Below are 24400 nucleotides of genomic sequence, written 5' to 3'. Positions count from 1 at the left end.
AAAATGCTCACTTGTCTTAATGTATACATAGAATCATAGAACATCAGGGTTGGAAGGGACCCCAGAAGGTCATCTAGTCCAACCCCCTGCTCAAAGCAGGACCAATTCCCAGTTAAATCATCCCAGCCAGGGCTTTGTCAAGCCTGACCTTAAAAACCTCTAAGGAAGGAGATTCTACCACCTCCCTAGGTAACGCATTCCAGTGTTTCACCACCCTCTTAGTGAAAAAGTTTTTCCTAATATCCAATCTAAACCTCCCCCACTGCAACTTGAGACCATTACTCCTCGTTCTGTCATCTGCTACCATTGAGAACAGTCTAGAGCCATCCTCTTTGGAACCCCCTTTCAGGTAGTTGAAAGCAGCTTTCAAATCCCCCCTCATTCTTCTCTTCTGCAGGCTAAACAATCCCAGTTCCCTCAGCCTCTCCTCATAAGTCATGTGTTCCAGTCCCCTAATCATTTTTGTTGCCCTTCGCTGGACTCTCTCCAATTTATCCACATCCTTCTTGAAGTGAGGGGCCCAAAACTGGGCACAGTACTCCAGATGAGGCCTCACCAATGTCGAATAGAGGGGAACGATCACGTCCCTCGATCTGCTCGCTATGCCCCTACTTATACATCCCAAAATGCCATTGGCCTTCTTGGCAACAAGGGCACACTGCTGACTCATATCCAGCTTCTCGTCCACTGTCACCCCTAGGTCCTTTTCCACAGAACTGCTGCCTAGCCATTCGGTCCCTTGTCTGTAGCTATGCATTGGGTTCTTCCGTCCTAAGTGCAGGACCCTGCACTTATCCTTATTGAACCTCATCAGATTTCTTTTGGCCCAATCCTCCAATTTGTCTAGGTCTTTCTGTATCCTATCCCTCCCCTCCAGCGTATCTACCACTCCTCCCAGTTTAGTATCATCCGCAAATTTGCTGAGAGTGCAATCCACACCATCCTCCAGATCATTTATGAAGATATTGAACAAAACCGGCCCCAGGACCGACCCTTGGGGTACTCCACTTGATACCGGCTGCCAACTAGATATGGAGCCATTGATCACTACCCGTTGAGCCCGACAATCTAGCCAGCTTTCTACCCACCTTGTAGTGCATTCATCCAGCCCATACTTCCTTAACTTGCTGACAAGAATACTGTGGGAGACCGTGTCAAAAGCTTTGCTAAAGTCAAGAAACAATACATCCACTGCTTTCCCTTCATCCACAGAACCAGTAATCTCATCATAAAAGGCAATTAGATTAGTCAGGCATGACCTTCCCTTGGTGAATCCATGCTGGCTGTTCCTGATCACTTTCCTCTCATGCAAGTGCTTCAGGATTGATTCTTTGAGGACCTGCTCCATGATTTTTCCAGGGACTGAAGTGAGGCTGACTGGCCTGTAGTTCCCAGGATCCTCCTTCTTTCCTTTTTTAAAGATTGGCACTACATTAGCCTTTTTCCAGTCATCTGGGACTTCCCCGGTTTGCCACGAGTTTTCAAAGATAATGGCCAATGGCTCTGCAATCACAGCCGCCAATTCCTTCAGCACTCTCGGATGCAACTCGTCCGGCCCCATGGACTTGTGCACGTCCAGCTTTTCTAAATATCCACATCCATGCACTTCGGAAAATTCTGATGTGCATAGTGGTATATACAGTATTTAGGGCTTGATCCTGTGTGTCCTCTGTGAAGAAATTCCATTGATGACGTGGGTGTTCTGCGCATGGAGGACTTGCAGGAATAGACTCTGTGCATTTTCTGTGACTTGTCACATGTTGAAATTTCAGCCTTAACATTACAGTAGCATAAGTTTTTAAAAAATTTATTAGAGGATGGAGGGAGACAGAGAAAATAGATAAGCAACATTTATGCTGTAGGTAATGTTGCAAGATAGTTTACATTCTATATCTCAATTTCCTCAAACATTCAGAAACTTCCATGATTGATGGCTGCAAAAAGTTGATTTTTTTGAGTACTTGAGTAAAATCCATTTAGCCATTTTTGAGTTCATGGCAAGTGAAGCAAATACATTTTTCTAAATTTTCAAATAACATTCTGGCCACTTACTTTCTTTTTAATTTTGGGTTAATTAAAAACTGGCTAAATTTTAAGAACTTGAAACCTCAGTTTTGAGGTGAAATCCTGGCCCTGTTGAAATCAGTGATAAAGTTGCCATACATTTCAATGGGGCCAAGAGTTCACACTTGATTGTAATTAGACCTTAATGAGCAGCACGGGCTTTCTGTTTGAAATAACCCTTTTTTGAACATGTTGACTGAGCATGTATAGCAGACAATATGTGCAGTTATCAACAGCTCACTTTAGATCTGATTCTGCAAGGGGCTTAGTGCAATCTTTGAGGTACCAGTTGACTTCAGTGTGAGTTTTGGAGACCCACTACCTTAAAATAGGTAATCAGCTCTTTACCAGATTAGTCCCTTAAAGCTGGACAAGTCACAGTCATGTATGTCTAGTCAAGTGTGCACTTGCATTTCACAGAAATTACAAACACAGCTCATAAAACTAACTGTTGCATGAGATATTTTACCTTCTGATTTTGTGTCTACTTAATAAGAAAAAAAAAAAGTAAGAAGCTAAATGCAAAAAAACCCTAGCATTGATGCAGAGTGAATCTTATGCACTTACAGCAGGAAATTACAAAAATCAAGGTTTGTCTAGCAGTATTATATTGACAGTGTTACACTTATTGGGCAAGATTCTCCAATCCACTAATGCCACTTTGCACTGCTTATGTAGTGCAAAATGGTTTTAAAGCATCCAGAGAAGGCAAGTAGAGAATTCCCCCTGTGCAGAAGGACTGGTGTGAAGTTGTCAGAGGTGGTTCCACCACCTCCTAAAACAGCCCCTCCCACAGCATATGGGGAAGAGTCTGGCAGAATGAAATTAAGCTATGCTTGGTTCTTCAGTAGCATAAAGTCCCTTAGGGACCTTATGTTTGTGATGTATGTTAGGGCTGCCTTTTTGCAGCTCTAATCTGCACTGAGGCTGAGTTGCCTCTTATCAAGGTGCTTCCTGTGCCACCCTGTTCACTACAACTGAGCTTTGCTCTCAGTGGATAATCTGGGGCCACTGTGTAGAACTTTCCATTCCTCTTTCCTTTGTAAAATATTTTATCCTCCCTCATAGGGTTTTTGTGGAGATTAATTAGATAATGCTTACAAAGCACTAGGAACATGCAAAGTGCTATATTAATGTCTCTATACTATAAAATATATAGAACATGCAACACAGCCAAGCTAACATTCCTGAAGCAATCTTCACTCTTGCAATTTCCTTTACATTAGAGTGATTGATTTCATAATTTTTAAGGTTGTATTAAAATATTTTAATTTAATATGTACATTTTGTATGTTGATATAGATACATTTATCTCTTTTATATTCACTCATGTGCATGAACATGAACACACATGCATCATTAAGCTTTATGTTTCAAAGAAAATATTATGCTTTAGGGGTGAAGTCCTGACCACATTGAAATCAATGGGTTTTTTTTCCCATTGCTTTAGAAGGAACCAGGATTTCATCGCAGGCTATTCTAAATGTTTTCTAAACACAGATTTATGTGGTAAATTTTTGTTGGCTCCACATTTTTGCAAGACCATAAATAACTGTCAGACTGATGGGCAAACAAATACGTATTCAAAAGAACATGGTTTCATCTATATATTTTCACGACAGACCATAATGACTCAGAATAATTCAAAGTTACCTAACTTTGCCACGTAGGCTGTGTTTTGAAAATACAATAACTGGATATTTACACAGTATGGTTTCATTATGGGCCATTGTTAGACCTTAATCCTATTTTTTTCAAGAGATTAAAAGGAAACTTAAATACACAATCAAACCCACTGTACGTTTACATATCATTAATACAAACCAACAAAAGTCAGGAAGTTTAGACATATAACTACCCTGTCTTTGTTCCCTCTGTTGTATGATGCTATTATAGGGCTCTCAGAATAGTGCATCCCTGCTACAGCAGGGGGTGGAGAGTGGATTTCAATTGTAAAAATATACTCAAGGAAATGGGGGTCAAAAAGAAACCCTGCATTTCACACTGTATGTTGAATTTTCTGTTTCATGCTGTTTTGCACAACAAAATTAACCAGAGACATAGAGAGTGTGTTTGCACGTGTGTGCTAATTTACAAGTAGTCAGGATCTAATTACACTCTAAATCTAAATACTTACATATTGATGGGATTATACATTTGAAGAGGATATTAACTAGTTAAGACCACTGTGTAGTGAGATTCTCTTGTGATTTATCTTATTCTGTCAAAGATCACCCAGCTTCTGTGATGAGACTCTTGCTTTGTTTGTCAATTGATGGTTTTATTCCAAAGTAGTCTCATCATAGGATATTTTCCCATTAGACACTGTCTTCAAATAATATCCTTATAGGGCTGACATTGAGATTTGTGAAATTAAATTACTGCTATACATAAATTAACCTTCACTCCTCTTATCTTCCTGAAGTTTACAGTTAAAAATTTTTAAAAACATGTCTTTTCTCTTTCTAGGAACAAAAGGTTTGCTAGGGAAGTATAAAGGCAGGAACTTGGTAATGTGGATATTCCTAACCATGGACCATTCACAATCTGTGGAGTTTGTGATAGTCACATTGGGCCTGATTCCAATCTCACAGCTGCTTTTCCAGGGCGTAACTTCATTGGCTTTAATTAAGGTATACCTGATCTACACCAGCATGAGATCAGAATCAGTCCTGCTGTTACCTTACCTACTAAGTGCAATGTCTGAACCTAGGCAGAACACAGTTATGATCATTACAACAGGAACTTTAAGATGGAAGTTTTTGAAATCTCTAGTATCATGCCCCTGAATATGTTGATACAAACTAAATGCCTCATCCAAAGTCCATTGAAGTCAGTGGGAGTCTTTTTATTAATTTCAGTGGGATTTGGATCAGGCCCTAAATGAAATGTCTGTAATAATGTCTGTAATTCACATAATGCCAACGTTTATACCTCTGTAGTAGTCAAAATGTGGAGGTCTTTATCATATGTTAACTATGCTGACTTTGGGCCTAGTACAGCAAGGCACTGAGTGCCCTCAACTCCTACTGAAGTCAGTGTGAGTTGGAAGTGCTCCTCACAGTTCAGGAGGTGCCTAATACCTAGCAGGATCAAAGCTACCAGCTTTTATTCACCACTTTAGTGTAACACAAAACTTTACGAAAATTTTTGTAACTTGGAAAATTAAATACTTTTTTTTCAAATAAGGCTTGATATTGTATACACATGTTTTTTAACAAATACATCTGTCTTATACTTTTCAAAAGAGTTTTGATATCTTTTAAGTTTGTGTGTGTTTAGATCAGTTGATTTCCTTATGCTTTGTGTGAAATCTTGAGGCATCTGATATGGATTTATATTAACTGTTTTGTTTTTTGTTTTTTATTTTGACACTGGAAGAAAAAAAGCCTTTTGGTCTTCTTGTGTTTAATTTTAAAAATGTTTATTTGAAATGTTTTTAAATCTGTTAAATATTCAATTGTGATGTGTGTTTTGATACAGTTACGAGCCCTAAATAGGCTTCCTCAAAAAGTGTTTATTGCCATTTATTTAAGAAAAAATATACTTGCATTACTAATGGAGGAAGAATGGAGCATTTTCCCACTGCAACATGTTACTGTGTTTGGCCCCAAACCTGTGACCAAATCAATACAAACAGACCCTTACACTTGCTGTGAGTCCCACTGAAGTCAGTGGAGGCTCCACAAGTGTGTGACTGTACAGATCAGATTGGAGGATCAAGGCCTTTGTGTGTACAGCCAGGTAAGCTTACACATCATCCTTCATGGAAATGTGGAACCAAATTCTTAATTGATGTAAATGGCAAAACTCCACTGAAGTCAATGGGAGCTGTACACATATAAACCTTCAGATAGTTTGGCACATTGTGTAAAGTTTCTAATCATTCTAAAATAAATTGTTGCTGAAAATTCACATAGAACTAGAGACATTTCAAACAGAAGCAGAGCCTTGTATTATGTTCAGAAAAATAACAAAATTCTTACACATGCAGCAATGCAATAACAAAGAAACTTGCACATTTGGGTTCTTGTGGAAAACTGCCCAGGCTCTGTTTTCATAATGCCATGAGAATTCTTCACTGAAAACCCATAATTATATCACTAGCTCTGTTGTCCTCTATTACATTGTTCTCTGTTGGGTTTGACATTTTTTATAACCCTGTGTCAACCCAGCTGTCTCATGCAAGTGTCTCTTACATGACCCCATCCCTGCCAATATGTGGTCTGTCATTAGTATCAGACAGCTGAAGTCAGTTCTAGTCCCTCCCTCATAATTCAAGTCATGCAAAAACCATGACTAAGAAAGTTTAAAAAACAGCTGATACTTTGTTCAGTGCCTGAGGCTTGTATCACCCTAGACTACTATCCCTTCATATATCACAAGCTAAACAGCATCAATCTGGATCACTGTTTGGCGAGGAAGACTCCAGAAGGAATACATAGGATTTGCTAGGCTGAGCCAATGGAAACAGTACAGAGGACAAAACTTCACAGTGAATGTTTTGTTGCTGTGGATAGATACTGTTTTACAGAAATATACTTTAAACATGAAACTTCCTGCATTAAAAATAAAGTTTTTTAAACCTACAGTCTAATAAAGCACACCGAGTGAAGATTTCATCTCTTTTTAATGGGGCTTAAGTAGTGACCTTTGGCCATTGCCACCCACTGTTGATCCCTTTTGTTTGAGTGGGTTGCAAGGAACCCACAAAGCAATAATTTTGCCTGTCTTTCAGCTGAGTCTAAAAATGAGGATCTTGACCACATGTGTTTATCGGAGATCTCCTGGCACTTTTCACCAGAGTCTGGGATTGAGCCCAGATGTCCTGGACAGGTTCCAGTTTGGGTTATTACATACATTCTGCCTACCCTGTGCAATTCCAGTTGGATATGGGCTTCCTCTTCATTTCCTGCCTTAAACTGTTGTAGCATTTCTATGCAGTGTTAAACAACTGCTGGCTTTTTTTAGAGGGGAATGGTGCAGAAAGATTAGAGAACATAGGCAAGTGGGGCATGTGGCATGTGGAGCCATACTATCTCCACACCCTACAAATCTATTCCCACACCTGTGGGTAAACCAGTCTGTAGATTATTGAAAGCTGCCTGCTTTCCTATTTCTGTAGTTGCGCCTAACATATCTCACAACAAGAGCAGCTTACAATACAGGGCCATAAGCTTTTCATCAGTCTGTTGGTCTAAGTTTTGCATCTTTGCTTTCACAAGGAAGCTCATCTACAAGAGCATGTGTGCTCCTGTTTCACAGGGCCACCAAAGGTTCTAGAGCAGTATGTAAGTCCTAATGAATGGGAAGCAACCAACAACAGCCAGCAAAAAGGCAAAGGAGCCTCAAAATGAAATTTTTTAAAAGGGAAGAAAAAAGAGAGGAAGAAGACAGAAAAGAAACTTTGAGCAGGAAAAAACAATTTAGGGAGCAAAGGAGAGAGAAAATGGGTTGAAGAAAGAAGAGATTTAGCAGTATTGCAGGGCCTAGTGTGGAAGAATATGTGTTGAGGGGTGTATATCTGCCAGTGCATGATCAGAGGTTTCCCACAAACATAGCTGGGAATCTCTGCCAAAGAAGCAGCAAGTTTAGGAGCAGCTGTTGGGTAGAATGAGTTCCATTAGGGTTTACATAAAGCACTTATTAGACAAAACGTGCCATGTGAACCCAAGAGCTTATGATATAATTATATTATTACTGCAAGTCCACACACTTTTCCCTATTTATATTATGCAGATAGATAATTATCTGTGGCAGTACATAGTGAACTTATTTGTGTTTTTTCACAAGATAAGAAAGAACCATTCAGTGATCACAGGTTTTTGTAATGATTTTCCCTCAGGTAAGTTTGCAGTTGGTATGGTGTGAGTATGAACATGTTTTCTAGAGGTTCTAAGAAAAAGAAAAAAAATACACCCGAACAGATTATCATTTTCAAAATCTTTCCACTGCTGAAGGTCAGATTTTAAGTACAAATCAATTTTTTTGTTTTTTATAATTTGTGTTGGCTGGTATTTTCATATTGCAATGGAGTAGGGAAAAGTTTTAGCTCAAAGATGTCTGCCTTTGCCAGATTTTTAAAGAGGCGGAAATAAAAATAGTGAATTTTTTTATGTGTCTGTACAACGTATCATAGATTCATAGATTCATAGATATTTAGGTCAGAAGGGACCATTATGATCATCTAGTCTGACCTCCTGCACAATGCAGGCCACAGAATTTCACCCACCACTCCTAAAAAAGACCTCACACCTATATCTGTGCTATTGAAGTCCTCAAATTGTAGTTTGAAGACCTCAAGGAGCAGAGAATCCTCCAGCAAGTGACCCGTGCCCCATGCTACAGAGGAAGGCGAAAAACCTCCAGGGCCTTCCAATCTGCCCTGGAGGAAAATTCCTTCCCGACCCCAAATATGGCGATCAGCTAAACCCTGAGCATATGGGCAAGATTCATCAGCCAGATACTACAGAAAATTCTTTCCCGGGTAACTTGGATCTTACCCCATCTAAAAACCCATCACAGACCATTGGGCCTATTTACCATGAATATTTAATTACCAAAACCATGTTATCCCATCATACCATCTCCTCCATAAACTTATCGAGTTTAATCTTAAAGCAAGATAGATCTTTTGCCCCCACTACTTCCCTCGGAAGGCTATTCCAAAACTTCACTCCTCTGATGGTTAGAAACCTTCGTCTAATTTCTAATCTAAATTTCCTAGTGGCCAGTTTATATCCATTTGTTCTTGTGTCCACATTGGTATTGAGTTTAAATAATTCCTCTCCCTCTCTGGTATTTATCCCTCTGATATATTTATAGAGAGCAATCATATCTCCCCTCAACCTTCTTTTAGTTAGGCTAAACAAGCCAAGCTCCCTGAGTCTCCTTTCATAAGACAAGTTTTCCATTCCTCGGATCATCCTAGTAGCCCTTCTCTGTATCATTTGTATCATTAAAAAGACTATAGACTTTCATATGCTACTTTTGTCAACTTATTTGTGTTGATTGCTTACTTTCAACTGGTGTCACATGCACATGTGTAAGCAACTTACTAAAGTATTTCTTGGTTCCCTTGGAGACTTGGAGTAGAGGAATTAAAATTTTATTTTTTTTAATTGTTCAACGGCCGATACTTGACTACAATCTCAGACCTTCTTGGCTACAATCTTAGACCCGCTTTAGGGAAAGATAATGAATGTTGCTGATAGCTAAATCTAATTTATGAAGAGCTAAAAGGAAACAGACATGAGAAAATGTAATAAATAATCCTAGGACAAGCAATATACAGGTCCAGTGGAACATAGAGTAGATGCCTTTAAAAAGTCAGTATTTGTCAGTTGCTATCACAGATCTCTCCTATTTTAATTATAGGATAAATCTGTGCTAATCTCAGAAACCACTCTGTTGTAAGGTTGGCAAATGCAAACTTTTAGAGGTAAACACTATTACAGAAACTGATCCAGTAGTCTGGAAGAACTATTTTGTCCCCTTTCAGAATCCAAAAGAATTCAGAATGAAAGCACTTAGATATTGCAAAGTTCCTCTATTTCCTGCCTTTTCAACAAGGCAGGAAGATGCAAACATTCTCGCACTGGTTTTCCCATTGCCAGTTGAACAGGGTTTTGGTGGCAGTTCCTTGTCCATCATGTGTGTGCTTTAATGTGGATTTTGTTTTCACCAATAACAGACTGAGTCCCTCTTTCTTGGTCATCATATGGATTGCATTTGGTCTTCTAAAGTTGTTGGATCTTCATTTGTATCGATGGATAGTATCTCAAGGGTCTCTAAACTCATTACAATTCTTCTGAGATTCTGGGAGTTCAAGAGAAAGGTATTCTGAGGGAGCTAATGATTCCTCTCTGCATTTACCAGCTGCAAATTCTGAGATGGTGACAACACTATACTCCAGTGGTTCTTAACCTGGGGTGCGCACACCCCTTGGGGATGTGAGATGCCCATTCTGGGGTGCAAGACATCCCAGATCCTTGTGCCATTTGCGACTACATACATGTGTGAGATAGGATTTTCATCACTCTTATACATCAAAACAAAGGCCAGAAACCGCCTAAATGCGAGCGATGACATGCGTGTGGCTATTTCAAAAAAAGTTCCTCGTTTCTCAAATATCATTGAACAAAAGAAACAGCAGAAGAGTCACTGAGCCGGTAAATTTTTAAAAAAGTGTGTAATTTTTCATGTATTACTGCAAAATTAAAATAAATATATAATTCTATCTCTTTCATTCTATAGTTATGATATATGTAGGTTTAAAGAACTGACCTACTTCAACGATTTTTGATAAGCGGTGCAAGAACGTAATTTGAGAACCAAAGGGGTGCAGGCTGCAGTAAAGGTTAGAACCACTGCTATACTCTAACAACCATAATAAATTGCTGCAGTGAACAGATGTGTAATGAGCTGGGTTAAAAATTCACTCCTCTGTTTTAACTTAAGCTTTAGGGCATACTTGTGGGGCTTAGAAGCAAATTTCCTTCCATGTTAAAAGTATTACATAACTACTGTTTCTCTCCTCTTTTCTCTTTATAGGTATTTTGGATAGGCTACTTCCAGATGCAGGAGACTAAACAGACAATCCGTCTGTAGTAATTTAACAGCTGTTGTATTACTGTTAATGTCACAGGTTTTAACATATAAACCCTGAACTCTTAACTGACTCACTGTGTGACCTCAGGCAATACACTTAGGGCTGAACGCTTTACATCTTCAAAACACTGTACAAATATAAACTAATTAACTCTCCCAACATTCTGGGAGGTAGTTCAGGAGAACATATGGAGAACTGAGGCAGAGACTCATTTTCAAAAGCATCCACTAAATTTGGCTACCTCCACTTTTGGTTTTCTAATTTGAGACACCTCTGCTTTGATTTTCAGAGATGCTTAGCAGTCATTGACTCCCAAAGTCAAAAGAGAATATGAATGCGTATCACTCTAAAAATCAGGCCCTACATGTTCTATTGCGCACCTAGAGCCAGAGGCCAGTTTTTAAAATATGGCCCTAAGGGTATGTCTACACTACGAAATTAGGTCGAATTTATAGGTCGTTTTTTTAGAAATCGGTTTTATATATTTGAGTGTGTGTGTCCCCACAGAAAATGCTCTAAGTGCATTAACTCGACGGAGTGCTTCCACAGTACCGAGGCTAGAGTCGACTTCCGGAGTGTTGCACTGTGGGTAGCTATCCCACAGTTCCCACAGTCTCCACTGCCCATTGGAATTCTGGGTTGAGATCCCAATGCCTGATGGGGCTAAAACATTGTCGCATGTGGTTCTGGATACATATCGTCAGGCCCCCGTTCCCTCCCTCCCTCCGTGAAAGCAAGGGCAGACAATCATTTCACGCCTTTTTTCCTGAGTTACCTGTGCAGACGCCATACCACGGCAAGCATGGAGCCCGCTCAGCTCGCTGTCACCATATGTCTCCTGGGTGCTGGCAGACGTGGTACTGCATTGCTACACAGCAGCAGCAACCCATTGCCTTGTGGCAGCAGACGGTGCAATAGGACTGGTAGCAGTCATCGTCATGTCCAAGGTGCTCCTGGTTGCCTCTGTGAGGTCAATCAGGACCGCCTGGGCAGACATGGGCACAGGAACTAAACTTGGAGTGACTTGATCAGGTCATTCTCTTTAGTCCTGCAGTCAGTCCTATTGAACCATCTTATGGTGAGCAGGCAAGAGATGAGGATGGCTAGCAGTCCTATTGTACCATCTTCTGCCGAGCAGCCATGAGATGTGGATGGCATGCAGTCCTTCTGCACCGTCTGCTGCCCGCCAAAGATGTAAAAGATAGATGAAGTGTATCAAAACAAAAAATAGACCAGATTTGTTTTGTACTCATTTGCAACCCCCCCCCCCCCCATCTAGGGGACTCATTCCTCTAGGTCACACTGCAGTCACTCACAGAGAAGGTGCAGCAAGGTAAATCTAGCCATGTATCAATCAGAGGCCAGACTAACCTCCTTGTTCCAATAAGAACAATAACTTAGATGCACCATTTCTTATTGGAACTCTCCGTGAAGTCCTGCCTGAAATACTCCTTGATGTAAAGCCACCCCCTTTGTTGATTTTAACTCCCTGTGAGCCAACCCTGTAAGCCATGTCGTCAGTCGCCCCTCCCTGCGTCAGAGCAATGGCAAACAATCGTGCATCTGAGTTGAGAGTGCTGTCCAGAGCAGTCACAATGGAGCACTCTGGGATAGCTCCCGGAGGCCAATACCGTCGAATTGTGTCCACAGTACCCCAAATTCGACCCGGCAAGGCCGATTTAAGTGCTAATCCACTTGTCAGGGGTGGAGTAAGGAAATCAATTTTAAGAGCCCTTTAAGTCAAAATAAAGGGCTTCATCGCGTGGACGGGTGCAGGTTTACGTCGATTTAACGCTGCTAAATTCGACCTAAAGTCCTAGTGTAGACCAGGGCTAAGTGTATTGCCTGAGGTCACACAGTGAGTCAGTGGTAGAAGTGGGATTAGAACTCATGGAGCTATGAGAGTTTTTCTTTTTGAAATAAGCAGAGTGGGGAGAGGGTTGTCCTTAGACTCTTCTATTCCAAAAGAGAGACTCAATTCATGTTCATATAGTCAGATAAAAAATATTCCAGGTAATGTGGTTTTCATCCACACCCCAGTAGTGTCTATGTTACAAAAAGCCTTTACTTTAATTGGCATATTTGTCAGCAGTCTCAGTAGTGAAGCAAAGGAGGGAATTGTTCATGGAGATTTGAATTACCTCAGTCATCTCCAAAAACAGTCCCTCCAAGTCATAATTGAGACTTGTTGGCAGAGCAGTATGGAGAACTTCACACTGCCACTGTCCAGACTGTTTCCCCACAGATAATCAAAAATGTCAGTTCTCTAGAGTGGTCAACATTTTTGTTCTGAAAATGTTAAGGATTTCAGAGAATTCTTCGTGATGACAAAAATATCATTGACATGCTGAGCCAGATTTGTGAGTGCTGTAAGTAAGAGTGGTGTTTCTCTATTGAAGTAAGTGAAACTAAGCTGATTTTCATCATTAGAGGATCTGGTCCAATATTTCGACCAAGGATGGCAGAGTTTGTAGTTTAACACCTTTCAGACCAGCCATGAATTTTTTTGCAGAAATTGCAAAAACAGCTGATTCTCTATCATTTCCCACATACCACAGTAGTGTTTAATAATATATGCAAAATAAGAGGTTACTAAAATTTTGAACTTAGAGCAGCTTTTTTGTTTTGTTAATAGAATTTATATTTAATTTCTTGATTTAAATTTTTTTAAAAGTAGCAGGAGACTCAGAGAAATTTCTTCAGTGGTTGATTTATTTTAATATATTGTGTACCTCTGCAGTAGTCCTGCTCACCAAATCATGTTTATGTATTTATTTAAGAAGAATTTGTTTACTAGGGTTGGGTAGCATTGCTTACATTCCTGCAGGACTGTCATGGAAGGAAAACGTATCTGTGGTCTTATGCCCATAGTCATTCATCAGGTATTGATACAGGTTTGTCTGAATAGTGCTAGCCACTACTGTAATAGAATGGCAGATTGATTTAACTCTAGTCTCCCTCCAGCCAAAAGCATCCATTGTGTTGTCTAACTCTGAGAGATGCAAAAGATTGCAACCAATAATTGTGATAATGATTTCTGAAGCAATCAGTTGATTTTTGTTATCTACTGGGTGCTCTTCCCTAAGAGTCAGTACTGATCCCAGGCCCTAGCATGCTGCTAGCAGTATCTGTACTAAAGAGAGTGGTGTGGGTGATACAGTAGGAGCTGCTCTTCCCTCAAATCCGTGCCAATAACAATGCCCCAGCATATTGCTAGGAGGTCGTGTGCCAGAAGGAGTGATGCAGGTGACTCAGTAGGGACTGCTCTACCATTTGAATCAGAGCTGAAACTATGCCCCAGCATGATGCAGGAAGCGGTGTCTTGGATGAGACGTAAAAACCTCCTTTTCAGTGCTCTGTTTACTGTTTGTGTTTTTCTTTTGTACATCTTATGAAGTCTTAATATGTTTATTATGTTTTTTATTTCTGTGCTGCATGCCAAGTACTCTGGGCTGGGGTGAAAAATACTTAATGCTAATTATTTTATTCATAATGTATAAGATTCATGAGTATAACAACTGGCATTTTACAAACTGAGTCATCTCACTGGGTTAGTACATATACAAAATCTTGTATTATTCATCTTACTTCCATAGCTTCCCCCATTAGAATGCAGTAGTTAATTAGCCCTTATGCTTCCTATGAAGCAGGTAAGTAATGTTATCCCCATTTTACAAATGTGGAAACTGAGACAAAGAAATTAAATGACTTGACCAAAGTGGTGCTGAGTCAATGGGTAAACCAGGAAGAGAACCTAGGAGACCTTTATCTCAGTCCCCTTGCTCTAACCATAAGACTCTCTATCTACAATGTAATCTACATAAGATACTTATAGCCAAAATATTTTAGAGAACTAAAAATCACATTTATACTATAACAAGTTGCCTTTGTGAATGGACTAAGAGGCATGAGAGAATGTCTATTGAAGACTTTGCCTGACTGATTTTGAGTCCTGTGCCTGAGCACTGGGAAAGCACAAATAGTACCAAACCCAGAGGAGATCTGGACATATGGCAGGCGGTAGCGAGCTAATCAACACACGCCAAGCTTTGAAAGGAAATGCACAAGTCAGGGGGAGGAAAAATACTTCAAAAGCCAGGAGTCAAATGACTGGTCACAGCTGTCAGGAAACATCAGTCCTGCTCCCAATCTTCTTAGCTATTTCAGGAAAGAAAATAAATCTAAAGAATTTAATTTTAATTTTATAAAATAACATGCTAGGGAAGTTGAGCATGCCAGAGCCTACCTCATATCTAATGTCTCACATAAGTTGCCTGCTGCCCTGGCAGAGAGCTCCCATGCATGCCTATCATGTGAATTGCAGTCCCCCAAAGCTTTGGGATTATTCTGCTTTTGTGCCATAACACTCTGTTCCTGTTGCTTTAACCCTGATTAATTAATCGGAAGTTGGGTTGATTAGCACTTCAGGTATCGGCTCAGAATTAATTCTCATAATAGCTTTCACAAATCCTCTTGCTGTCCTCCTATTTCCTCAGGAGGGGAAGGGGAAAAGTAGGTCAAACTTGGGGAAGGCTTTGTATGTTTTAATAACCCTACAAACTAGGTGCATAGTGTGCAGCCAGTGCTAATAAGGTCTGGGGAAGGGAAAACTGGAACAAGTCAATCCTCCAGTTGAATTCTCCTGGCCATGCCAGGGCAAGTTCCATAGCTGCTGAGCCATGCCAAGCATGCCAAGGCATAGGTCTTGGCAAGAGAGACTGCAATGGCAGGATACAATTTATTGTTTAAAAAAAAAAAAACACCAAATACATAGGGGTGTCTTTGATACTTCCAGATGTGATCTTTATGCAGCATAAGATCTTTCTTGTCCACCTCTTACATTAAAAAAAAAAAAAGTCTTATAAAGACATTCATTCACAAATGTACCGTAACCTAACCTGGTTGCACAACAGTGAGAGTGATTTAGAAAAGCCATAATGATTAAATCATCTTTCCCTGCTGTTTCCAGGTGAAGTTTATTTTCATGGGGACACTGTAAATGGAGCAGTCGAAAAGCTGCACCTTGGCATTTTCTAGATACATAGATTGCACTAAGTCTTTCTAAATGGATTGTCATATTTGAATGAATGGGGAGAAATATACGATCTCACTGAGAAACAAAAGAGTTAAGGGCGTGAAAGCACTTAGAGAGATGAAGAATGGTATACATGAAGAATGACTATGAAAGAAGATGCTAATTACCATTGCTTCATCCCTCCCTTTCCCCTGGGTCAGTATACAGAAAGAACCAGAATGATATAAACACTAAACAGATTGGATGTTTCAGAAGTTGTTATTTTTAAAAAGACATTTTAAAATATAAATCTCAGAATTCCAGGAGAGTTGTCTCCTTTTCAAACAGTCTTTTTACTCCTGTTTTAGACACTGCATGCACCTGAACAACAATTTATCAACTCTAATGGAGAGAGGCTGGATGTTCCATTCACTAAGCAATGTCTGGCCATAAACATTGATCAAAACTGAGGCAGCTCTCCTTGGAAACAAGTTTAAGACAGGCATGGCTGGCTAGTGATTAGAACAAGGAAATAGGTTCCATTCACAACTCTGCCGCTGATTCACTACGTGACCTTTTTCAGGGAATCATGCGCTGAGGTAAAGTGGTCCAGAAGGTGTGGCCACACTTCAGGATTTTGTGCCTCATAATTGGGAGGGCCCTCCAGCATACATTAGGTGTAATGTGCTGTACAGGACACTTAACTTTCTTGTGCTAAAGTATTCCCCATCTATATAATGTAGTAATAGTACCCATGTTTGGAAAGCACTTTGAGTTAATCAGATAGAAGGTAACATTTAAGTGCAAACTACCATTTGAATTAAAAAATAAAATAATTCAACTCAAATTGTGTGTGTGTCTATGTGTTTTAAAAATGCATGTGTGTGCTTAAGGGCCATTACTTTCTACTGTATATACATTTAAACCAGATACAGTGTGTCCTAGGCTGTTTGTTCAGACTCTGTGGTCATTTCTCCATAAAAGCTTCAGACTACATTACAGCTCCATATAATGTCAAGTGTGTAGCTTCTGCCAGCAAGCTAGGCATAAACACATAGACCTGAAAAGTAAAAGGGTGTGTGGGGGTGGTGTTGGGTAGGCAGTGCCACATTTCTGGAGTTTGTGCCTCATAATTCAGAGATCCTACAGCATAATTTAGGTGTAATGCACTGCATAAGATACGGCACCTTGAGCATAATTGTCAACTGTACATCTTGTTTGACCATTTTATAGCCAGAGCATGCTTCCTTGCCTGCCTCTGATCCTGTATCTCATGGGGCCAGTGCACTGTGAATATAGCTGCTCTAAACTGCTTTCCTGGACTCTGAGAGGTGGTATCAGAAACACCAAATGCATCCAATGAAGTGAGCTGTAGCTCACGAAAGCTTATGCCCAAATAAATTTGTTAGTCTCTAAGATGTCACAAGTACTCCTTTTCTTTTTGCGAATACAGACTAACACAGCTGCTACTCTAAAAACTGTCAGAGAGTTCATCCTCTCTAAGCCCTGGCCAAAGGCAGAATCTTCAAAGTAGCATCTCTGTTCTACTTCCTGGTAACTCAGCAAGGGTCTGATCCTGTGCCTACTTAAGTCAATGGGAATCTTTCTGTTGATTTCAGTTGGTGCTGTATCAGGCTACAGATCAGGCTCTTTATGCATCAGTTTCACTCTACACATTAAGAAGGAAAAAAGAAAGGAGGCAAAGATGAAACTAAGGTTGAAAGTCTGGGTGGGTGGGAGAGAAGTGGGTGAATAATTATAACCACAGGTTATGACATGCTAAACTGTTAACTATGATGCATCAAAGAGATGAGCTCTTGGACAGATGGTGAAAGATCCCAGACAGAGAAGTACGGTAGATGTCCACAGAGATATCACAGTAGAGCACAGAGGAAGAAGAAGGAGAAGGATCCTAATCTGGAATCCTGGGGTCTCCAATAGTGATGAGGGAAAGAGTTGGTGGAGGAAGCCCAAAAGTAATGCTGAAGGACTGATTAGTCAATGAAGCCAGAAGAGACCCAGGAGTAAGCAACACCTTGCAAATGTCAGTAAGGAGGCAATAGGGTATATAGTCATGACAGTGCCAGCACATAGTTCAAGGAGAACAAGAGTGCAGAATGGGCCTTGTTCAGGAGAAATGTCTTCAAAACATTGAGAACTGTTTCAGTGGAATGCAGGATACAAAATCCAGATAGCAGGGGATTAAAGAGATAAAGAAGTTGGAAGAATAGTTAATTCTTCAAGGTGAGTTTATAGGCAAAGAGGAGGAAGGAAATGGGTCGTCAGTGGTTGGAGAGCCAAAAAGAGTCAAGGGAGAGGTCTTTCAGGATAGAAGGTGGGGGGATACTTAAAAGCCCTTTGACCTCACAAAGAGAGGAAGACATCTGAGGGAGAGGAAGGTGGTGGGAGGTACAAGATAAAATATTCAGGTTATGGGGTGAGATGAGGACAGGAAAAAGTAGATTTGAGAATTGGAGTTGGGAAAGAAGCAGCAGCACAAAGTGAGTCAGACAGTGTCATCTTTGCTTTTGAAAATCCTGCACACTGTTTCTTAGAAAGGGTGACCACAGGAATACAGGGAAACAGCAAGAGAGCTTAGGGGATAATGAAGAAATACTGCAGGTTAGAAGTGTCAAAGTTGTTGAGGGGAGGGCAAGTAAATTTGTTTAGTGAGGCAGCTGATACAGGGAAGAACAAGCTTGTACTACTATCCCTTTCTTCAGAGATATGCAAAGTTTTGGGTCTAAGTGGCAAAGGAGAAGACAGAGCCAAAGTTGAAGGTTAGATGGGAGGGTAGAACTCCAATAGAGCAGTAAAGGTATCAAGTACTGAGAAAGGAGAAGAGTTATGGAGAAACTGGAATCAACAGAGTGAAGTGCAAGTTGCGGGGAGCCAAGAGCAAGAGAGCGGTTGCGGGAGGTTAGTGAACTGGAGATCATGAGAGGCAGGGAGAATGAACAATGTTAAACAAGAGATAATGATGAATGAGGAGAGAAAATTTACAGATGGAAAAGACAATAGGAGAGAGAGAAAAAGTACATCTTGTATTAATATCTACAACAAAAGTGTGTGAGAGAGGGGGGATATAGGAATTGGTGCACTGTTTGTGATCAAAGGAGAGAAGTAGAAGCAATAGGGTCTGGGGTTGGATCCAGGATCAAGATGGAGTAAGAAGTAAATGAGAGAGGCAGGCATTGATCAGAGGAGGTGGACAGAGGAGATCAAAGGAGACAATAGATAACAGCAACTCAAAGGAAAACCAGACAGAGCAGATCTCAAAGCAATATGCTGTGTGAGAGGCAGGAAGAAGGGCTGAAAGTAACAGAAAGGGAAGGGAGGCACCAAATGTAGTCATGTCTTCTTGGGTGGTCAGTCAGAGGATAGCTAGGTTTTGATGCAAGTGGGTAGAGGGAGCAAGATATAAAGAAGTCATGAACAACACTTAGTTTATTGGAGTAGCAGGAGCAAGTTCCAGTGGGATCAGAAGTAAAAGATACCTCCAGAAAATTAAAACTGCACTGGCATGTTATAGCATATTCCTACCTACTCTCATGCCACCATCATAACCCAATATCTCCCAGATTTACCCACAAGGAAACAAAGTGGGCAGAACTCCTGCATAAATGTCATGGGTCTCTTAGCAACTTAATCCCTCTATATGAGTGCAATTTTTGTTCATGAAATGTTACATCTTAAGTGGTGCTCAAGAAAGAATAGATAAGACTGGTCCAGATCCTCAGCTTCACTGGAGGAGTGCCCATTTGCACCAGTTGAGGATCCGGCCCAACAGTGACCAGAGAGAAAAGAACCTGCAGGTGTTAAATATTTTGTTTTTATTTTTACATTTTCTTTGACGGTGCCAAATACCCTCAGAAGTTTTGGCAGCTTAGTCTAACCAGGCCGTGGACGCTTGCATAGGCACTGAACAAACAGAGCAAGATGGAGAGGACTGTACATTATGTTCAGACATTATTAAACACAAAGGGCTGCCAAGCTGAGCAAATGTTAGTTTTCCAGATTAATGAACAAAACTTGACATGCTTAAATGAAGTTGATTAGACAGTGCTTAAGCTTGCACCTTTGGGTAACTGCTTTATTTAGGTAGTTTTGCTGGGTGTTATTCTTAATTCCCACCACTTCTGTTGTTCAGTTGCAGGATGATGAAATGAGATTGGGGAGGGAGTGGAGAGGAGTCCTGACAAGTTTGCATATCAGCAGTTTCAGCAAAACCTCCACTTCTTCAGCCAAACAAGTAGAAGAGATATTCAACTTAACTTAACCCTCTGCAACCTGAGAGGAAGTGTGACCTTACGGTTAAGGCATTAGATTGGGTTTTGAGGGAGCTGGGTTCAATTCCTGGCTGTCTTAGATGAACTGTGGTTGAAATCCTAGCCTCATTCAAGTCAATTGCAAAGTTCCCATTGAGTAGGACCAGGAGTTCACACTGGACAAATAACTTAGTTTCCATGTGCCTCTGATGAGACTTCCTATCACTCAACTTTTGTCTGATTAGATGGTAAGCTCTTTGGGACAGAGAGACTCTCGAAACATGTTTGTAATAGCATCCCACAGTACAACTAGTTCCTGATCTCACTATTGCAATAGTAATAACCCAAAATACTATTATAGAAGTAGGAACTGAGAATAATATTTCTTCCTGCCTTTTGATACATACTTACGGATAGACCGGGACTACAAAATTTGGAGCTTAGTTCAGATTTTGACCACCCCAAAGCTATGGGGCCCTTGGATCTGGTGTTTTGGCTTGGGCCTTTCTCTCATTCAAACACAGAGGAGTTCAGTCTTGACTGTACACTTGCAAGTAGCTTAATAGTCTTATTGCTATTCCATTTTATATAGAACATGCCTTTACAGTCCTGTAGGTAAATAACTTCCCTACTCCAAAGGCCTTAAATCTAAATAGAGGTAGTGGGGTGGATAGTTTATTAGGGATGGGTGACCTAATTTGTGTAACTTGTGTTTTGGGGAGGCTTGTGAATCTTCTTTAGCTGAAATCACATTAAAGTAATTATGTTTTAATGTGTGAGTTTTATAAACTGAATACCTATGGATAGTATTCTTCCTATTTAACATTTATTTTGAGATAGAAACCAACCAAATTGGGGCACCATTGTTCAAGGTACTGTACAAACACACAAAATGACCCGTCCCAAAAGGCTTATAGTCTGAAAGACAAGGTATAACAGATGGATGAGACTAAAAAGTGGATAGGCAGATGGGAAAACAAAATAAAATGAGACTTTAATACAGACTAGCGATGCACACAATTTCTTAGCCAAACAGTAATCAGAACTTACCACTTGTCTAGCTGTTGTCAGATGGCAGTTTTCTATATTTACTGTTACAAAGGTGAGTTTTGAGGGGGGACTTGAAGGTATTACTATACAAAATAATAAAGGTGCCCATCAAAGTAACATTTGGGCACATTACATTGCAGATGGTTTAGATTAAGAGAAAAGATCACCTCCAAAATATAGGGAACATATGCTCTCTGACCCACAGCAACATCTGAAAGGAGCAGAGTTAGGGTAACTCGGCCAGCCGGCTAAATAGAAGGGGGGTTCTGTCCTATAGTTAGCCTGTAGAAAGAGATCCATTTTAACACATGGCCCTGTTTGTGCTCAGACATACTGTGTATCCACTAAGAATTTGTTCCAGAAGCCAAGGTCTACTACTGAGAATGGCTAGCTCCCAGCTCCATGTGTTTAGAGACTGCAATAGATACCTCTTATAAACTGAAAAAATAAATAAAGATTGACCTAAACCTTCACTCTCGACTTTGACTCACTTGAACTTTGGATTGAAATAAGTTCAATTAACTTCTTAAAACAATAAAGTTTCATTTTCACATGCGTTTGCACTTCCTGGTCCAGCCAGGATTGGAACTAGAAGCTCTAAGATTCCATGAGAAAGGCTTTTCTCCTGATTTTTCTAACCTCAGCAGAAGTAGGGAGCACTGGAAATCTCTTTGCAAGATTTCCAGTTCAGTTTTGCTGGTTTGCATGAAAATACTAAATTCTGAGTTGGCGATTTCAATAAATATCCAATTCTTCTGAGATGTGTGTATCACTAGCAATTATGGAATTAATAGCATTGTAAAATATTCTCCCCCTAGATGTAGGATACTGCTCAAATACTCAAAATAGACGCCAGCTTATCATGAATTTACCATGGAACATACATGATGCTTAGATTAAAGGCTTGCTCTAGCTTAGCTTCCCAGCATGAGTTCTACCCTTGAACTAAATCAACATGGACTTGATTCTCCATTGTTTTGCAGTGGAAAATGTAAATGAAAACAAAAGAGAGAGGGCAGTGAAGAATCAGGCTCCATAAATCAAAATTACACAGGATCTTATGTCTGATTTAGTGCTTTCCTCTCATGCCGGGATCTGAAAGAATTTGTGGTTTTGTTCGGCTGTTTTTTCCCATATCAGAGATGCCCTCCTGGATAGGGCTGGTGGCTGGCTTAGGAGATGACAGACCTTTTTATTTTTTGGACTGAACTTGGCTTCATTGTTACCTAAATGTATTAGTATCTGATGAGTGTTTGGCTAATATCAAATGGTTTCCTCTGTGCCCCGCTGGGGGTCACACCCTACTTTTTGGCAAAACTGGGCAAAAAAGTGGTGGTATTGATGGTCAAACAGGGACATTAAAGATACAGGGCTTTTTGGACATTGCCACCAGTGTGAGAGGGACTGGCTATGTGTGATGATCCCATTCTGTAGAATAAATGTGCATCCCAGGGGCTGAAGGTGAAGTAGCTGGAATTTCATGACTGAACACAAGTCTCTAGGCTAAATGTTTCTTAAGATGCATGGGTTTGACCTCTGCCTTTTTGTTTTTCTTTTGGATGGGGAAATCTCATACAAAATTACAACACTGTTTGTGTGTATTGTAGCTAAGGGCCGTGCTAACTGATGTGTGAAGTACAGATCCACAAACACAGCAACTCAAACCACAATTTTTGCTTCCTCACTTAGAAATGGAAATTAGGAGCTGAAAATAGCATTTGTCAAGTCACCAATTGATGGGTCTAATCCTGGCTGTGAGAAATTTTTTAATCAGTGTTGTTTACACTCAGTAATGGAAACAAATGTGTATCATCTCTGAATTTTTGACCACACTGTCTGCTTTCATTGTTGCAGAACGCAGTCATATGGGAGACAAACAGTTGTCTTCTCTACTTAAGTTTCAGCCTGTGTTGTACACTGACATTTTATAACTGCTGGGAGAGTGTTGAGCTGTGATGTATAAGTTAGATCCATGTCTCTCCTGGCAGGTAAAAGTCAGCAGGGAGCTGTTGGAACCATTGTTTGGATGTTATTTTTGAACACCTCCCATCTGGGGCGCAAGGTGCCAGGTTCCTATCAGGAAGCAATTGTTAGACTGTTGCTCAAAAAGCCACCTCTTGATGCTGACAAACTCTCCGATTACCATGCTGTTCTGAATCTTCTATCTTTATGGATCATGAATGTGAAGGTTATGATGGGATAGCTCCAGGAACACCTGGATCCCTTTGGTCTCCTCAGCACAATCAACCAGAGTTTAGACTACGTATGTGTCACAGGGCTGGCTCTTTAAGGGAGTCAGCCTCCCAACTACCTGTGACAGGCTCCACTGAAGAGAATGAGCCAACCCAGGTCCACTTGGGGATCATTAGCTGCCTAAGTAGCTGGAAGTATGCAATATTGTTGTAGCCATGTTGGTCCCAGAACATTAAAGAGACAAGATACGTGAGGTATTACCTTTTACAAGATCAACTTCTGTTGGTGAGAGGGATAAGCTTTCGAGCTACACCAAGCTCTTCTTCAGGTAGCTAGAAGGCAGTTAATTAAGTAAGGAGAACCTGGGCCTGATAAAAGGCTAAGAGTGCTCAGTTGAAAAAGGCTCCTGAGGAGAAAAGAAGCTCTAGAGGAGGGGAGCCCAAGCTAGGCTAAAGCTTCCCAGGCTGTGAGGCCTGGGAGAGACCGTGAGCCAATGGGAGAGACTGCAGAGCTCTCTGGGTGGTGGAGAAGCCTGAAGGTTTACAGCAGAAGTAGCTGCTGCTGGAACATAGACACTTTTGTTGTGGGACTTTTAAGTTTTATCTGGGCTCGGAGGAAAAAGCTTTTAGACCCTTGTATACTGGGGTCCTTTCAGAAGGCTTTATTAAAGAGAGATATACTACTGGAAAGTATAGTGTTTGACTTCTACGTGACCAAGCTGTTTTAGTGACCTCATTGTTAACTCATTAAGGAGGCAAAACTGAGGAAGGCCACAGCAGAGACACACTCAGCCGCAAAGGGTCCTGGGGAGGTAATGGTGCCCCTTCTGTTACAGACATTGTGCAGGATACGCTCACTAGTGAACTGTCAGCTGCCTTCAACACCATTGACCACAAGGTGGCATTGGCCCACCTACAGACCCTCATATAGTGTGAATGGCGTCACTCCTGAATAGCTCCATACTTTCCTTGTGAGTGTTCCCAGATGGTAGTACTGAGCAATTGCCCAGATTGGGATAGTTGATTCCGTATTTATGATGTGCACAAAAATTGTCTCCTCTCTGGTTGCTTCCCTTACATTTCATATGCCACTTGTCTTCCTAGCCTGTAAACTGTCTCAAGCAGTGAGCATGTGTCTGTACATGTTGGGGGCTACTTTAACATAAATGATAAATATTAAGAAATTGGTAAGATTTTAATT

At 40.6% G+C, this 24400-nt stretch overlaps 1 protein-coding gene across 1 annotated transcript in view; it reads left to right on the top strand.

Annotated features, from left to right (window-relative positions):
• The window catches only part of CEP128 (centrosomal protein 128), a 447165-nt gene extending 441907 nt beyond the window's left edge, over nucleotides 1–5258 (top strand). The window contains exon 25 of the mRNA XM_084632372.1: nucleotides 4534–5258. The gene's annotated coding sequence lies outside the window, so the exon portion shown is untranslated. The remainder of the gene's footprint in view (nucleotides 1–4533) is intronic.
• Nucleotides 5259–24400: the final 19142 nt, after the last annotated feature.

This window comes from Lepidochelys olivacea (genome assembly GCF_965140295.1).
Source record: "Lepidochelys olivacea isolate rLepOli2 genome assembly, chromosome: 6".
NCBI lineage: Eukaryota > Metazoa > Chordata > Testudines > Cheloniidae > Lepidochelys > Lepidochelys olivacea.
Note: the sequence above shows the minus strand (reverse complement) of the source record. Positions and strands in the feature narration are given on the sequence as shown.